We start from the raw sequence: 4,671 nt of genomic DNA, 5'->3' as shown, positions 1-4,671 counted from the left end.
ACAAACAAATGATAGCATCATCACAGCAACATTTAGTTGAATAAATTTGTGTGATGTGAAGACTGCAAAATTAGAGAATGAATTTAGAATGCTCGCAAAGAGAGAGGAAGTTATGTCACATGACTATTTGAGTGCATTACATGTCAATGAGAATGTGTTCCTATCACCATATTTGGAATTATAGAAAAGGAAATTTTATTATCATTATCTGCTTTTCACTTCCACGAAGCGTTTTATATATATATAATATAAATTTTGCACATATAACTTATTCATATATGTAAAACATATGTTTTTTCTCACATCAGCTCAAAATAGATCTGATTTGTTAAAAATACCTTTCATTTCATATTGATTTATTTGAAGACTTAAAATGGGACATTTTTACAGAGATTAACTTGGAACTTGTCAAAATGGTCTGAAGGTCAAGATTAGAAGGCTAGTAAATGTACAGGCTTTGAAATTAGCAGCTATCCTTGGATCCTGTCTTTCTATTTCTTTTGGCATTTCTCCTTCTCCCACCAAGTACACGCTTTTTAATTATGGCTATGCAAAAGACCTATTCAGAATTTTCAAATCTATGTTACTAAAGTCTATATTTGGCAATATTTATACATTTTAAAATAGAGGCACTAAATTATTTTCCTAAAATACACTGTTAGTGACAGAACTAGGGCTAGTAGTCTAAGCTGTCTAGAATCTTATTTAACACTTCTAAAATTACAAATAATTGATAAACTATCCTATATTAAATAAATGTTGGAATAATCTTTCCAAACAAGAAATAATTTTTAAATTGTTATTTTTAGTTATTTGCTTGCCCTAAGAAGTTAGCTACTTACAACATGAGTGTTTTGTTTCACATCCAATGCTGAAAGTTAAAAATATTTATAACTAAAGATATCTGAGTTAAAGAGATGAGCTCTCCACTTACTTTCAAGTTTTACTGTGAAAATTTTAACTCAAGCAATTATTGAGTATTTCTTTGTGTTGTAATTTAAGTCATCTAATATAATAAAAGATTAAGACAAATATAGAGAAAACAAAAATTTAAGAAAATATTCAAGCTTTTGTATCGATATTATTTAATCCAGAGAAAAGATAAAAATATCATCCACTCCACAAACTATTGCTATGAGGACCATCCCAAGATACTATGCACCCTTTTTTGTTCCTTGCATACATATTCTCAGTTTTAAATTTCTTTACTTTTTAGTTCATTCAACTATATCAAGTTATTGAATCTTTTGATTTTTTCAAAGCATGCAATTTTTTTCTCGTTATAATATTATTTAATATTGTTGCACTAATTCTTCAGACCTAACATGGGCTCCATAGCTCCTGTATTATGAATGGAGGCAAGGACCACATCAGTGTTTTATTTGTGGTTTGGTAATAAAACAAAAGAATAGAGAACAGTAGCCAATTTCATGGATGATAGTAAGGTGGTAAGAGACTTGATGACTTCATTTGGGTTGCTAGTTAAGAACAATTATTTTTGGCAAAAGAGAAGGGAGAAAACATTTAAAGTAATACATTGCACAGATGAAAATAACAGATGATGTGTTTTCTTGAACAATTATATTAAATGGAAAGAAATAGAATAATGAGAAGCAATAAGTTCTATGTTCTAAACATCTCAGTTATACAACAACGTCTAAAGTCTCTAATGTAATGACGATACACTACTGAAGCTATCACTGATTTTGCTTTTAAAAATCAGCAATTTGCTATTACAATCATTTCAAGATACTTGAAAGGTGGTATCTGAATAGAAAGAATAGTATAGAGAAAAACTATGCATATAGGTCTTCGAGCAGTTAGAAAGATAAGATAGGATAAAAAATTGTTTAGGATAAATTTTGCCTAGAATATTAAGTTAATGTGATAGCATTTTGCAGCATATGCATGCTGAAGCATCTTATGCTTTATTCAGAGTACTTGTGAACTCCTTATTTTGGTTTATGTCTTCTCATTTCCTGTATCTCTTCTAAACAGAAAGAAGTGTCTATGTGGTCTACATCTTTATTCCTCAAGTACTCATTTGAAAAACATATCGAAAAGAGAGAAACATGGCAGAAAAATTACAATTATGTTTTATATATGAAGATAAAATTTTCACTATTTTTGCTTTCAGTTACAGAACCGCATATTAAGTATAGACTAAATGCAAATATATTTTAATGACTTATGAGTATTTTATTAAAAAGTGCTTGAGTTTAATATATAGAGTTTTATATAGAATTGTATGCAAGTGTATTTCTATATTCATATTCCATTTTTGAATTGTCTTCTATCATTCAAAAAAATATAAAATACTGAAAGATAAGAAGTAATAAAAATAATATGAATGTAGCAGTAAAGAAGTGTGGTTTTATTGCTCATTCAAGCGTACCCAGAAAAATTCTAGATGTGCTATTCCTTTTTTATTTATTCTCTTGCAACCCAGATATTTCGTAAATTCTAATTGTCTTAATCTATTGTCCATCTTTTCCTTGTTAGATAAGAAGTTAGCACTGGCTTCTAAAGCATATTTAAAAATTAGTTCATATAGTGTCATGTTGTGTTAAAATGGTATCATATATTTCTTCAAATTATGTTGTAAATCATAACCATGGTCTGAATCATGGTATAAAGAAAAGCATAAAAGAATTAAGTGTTATTGGTAAAGCCAAATAAGAGAACAATTTGGTCATTACTAGAATAATTAAATTTGCCTCTGCCTTATGACCCAGAAAGTTCAAATTTGTGTGCATAAACAACATAGAGAAACAGCTACAGAGGTATACCAAGAATCATAGAGGGCAGTCATTGTAACCTTGTTTATAATCATTAAAAATTCCAAGCATCTAAGTGGACTATTATGTAATAGGTAAAATGAATGAACTTGTGTAGTATGTAATAATCTGGAAAAATCTTAATATTTATCAGTTTTTTGAGATATAATTGACATAATATTGAGTAAGTGTAAGGTGTGCAATGTAATGATTTGATACATCCATATACTGAAAAATGATTACCACAACAATGTTAGTTAACACGTCCTCACCTCTCATAATTATAATTTTTTTTGTGGTGAGAACATTTAAAGTCTACTAGCAATTTTCAAGTGTACTATATAGTATTGCTAACTACAGTTGCCATACTATATATTAGATCCCCAGAATTTACTCATTTTATGACTGGAAGTATGTATGTACTCTATGACCAACATCTCCCCATTTCCCATACCCCCAGCCCCTGGCAACCACCAATCTACTCTCTTGTTTCTATGAGTTCACATAAAATCGAGATCGTATAGTATTTGTCTTTCTGTCTGATTTATTTCACTTAGCATAATACCCTCAAGATTCATCTATGTTCTTGTAAATGCCAGGATTTCCTTCTTTTTTATTCATTTATCCATTGATGAACAATTAGGTTGTTTTTATGTCTTGCTATTATGAATAATGCTGCAGTGTACATGGGAATCAAGATATCTCTTTGATATAATTATTTCATTTCCTTTGGATATATAACCAGAAGTTGTTTCACTAAATTACATGGTGGTTCTATTTTTAATTTTTTTGAGGAACCTCTACATGTTTTCCATAGTGGCTTTAACAACTTACATTTTTCACACTTAAGCAGATTTTTCCTCTGCTATGTTATCTGAGATAGTAATACTAACTAATATTTACTGAATATTTACCATGTGACTGCTTTGCATGTATTAACTCATTTAGTGAACAACTCGATAAGGTAGTACTATTATTACTCCTTTTACAGATGAGGAAACTGATACATGAAGTTAAATTATTAAAAGTCACTATTGATTTAATCTCAGGCAAACTGGCTTAACTTACATTCTTAACCACTACTTCATATTGACATAGTAACCAACTGATCAGCCATTTTAGATTTATCCTTCAGTTTAAGGTCGAATCATATGAAATTCTCTATTTCCCTCACTTAACAAAATATGAGCATATAAATGGTGGGGGCTCCCACTTAAACTTACAGAAATAAGGAATGAATTCTTATTTAATGATATTATTCTCAGTTGCATGATATGTAAATCTAAGAACCCATATATTGGCTCCACTGTCTTTTCTCTCCAGAGAGAATTTCTAGCATGTTTAAGAGTTTCCTCTTAAATATTTTCATTTGGTGCTTCATCTAATTCCATTCCTCTTCACCATTCTGCTAAGAGTTTGGCTGCCATAGTGAGATGTCATTTGGCTTATTGCTGCAGTGTAATTTGATTCAGGTGCAACTTGATCCTGCCATCATTCAATAATCTCTTATAGCTCAAGAGCTAGGCCTTAATCATATACAGAAAAGAGCATTAGTATATTAGTTAGCATATCTCTTTATCATCCCGTTAGATCCTACCTGCTCCAAACTTGAGTCTGTGGCAAGGATAAAAGAGAAATTGGAGGGTGAGATGTTTCTCTTGTGGGCACAGCTAAGAAGTTACACAAGTATTTTGACTCATATCTCACTGAGCAGAACTTAGTTATGTGGCCATAACTAGCTGCAAAGGAGGCAGAAAAATGTATTCTCAACTTGGAAAGCAATGTACCCTGCTAAATTTTATTTCTATTATAAAATATTAAAGGACTAAGAGTAAGTAAATGACTATCGGGGTATTATTAGCAATCTCAGCCACTATTTGAAACATGAATATAC

The sequence above is a fragment of the Pteropus vampyrus genome, unplaced genomic scaffold, assembly GCF_000151845.1.
Source record: "Pteropus vampyrus isolate Shadow unplaced genomic scaffold, Pvam_2.0 Scaffold297, whole genome shotgun sequence".
Classification (NCBI taxonomy): Eukaryota; Metazoa; Chordata; class Mammalia; order Chiroptera; family Pteropodidae; genus Pteropus; species Pteropus vampyrus.
This window is presented reverse-complemented; position numbering follows the sequence as displayed.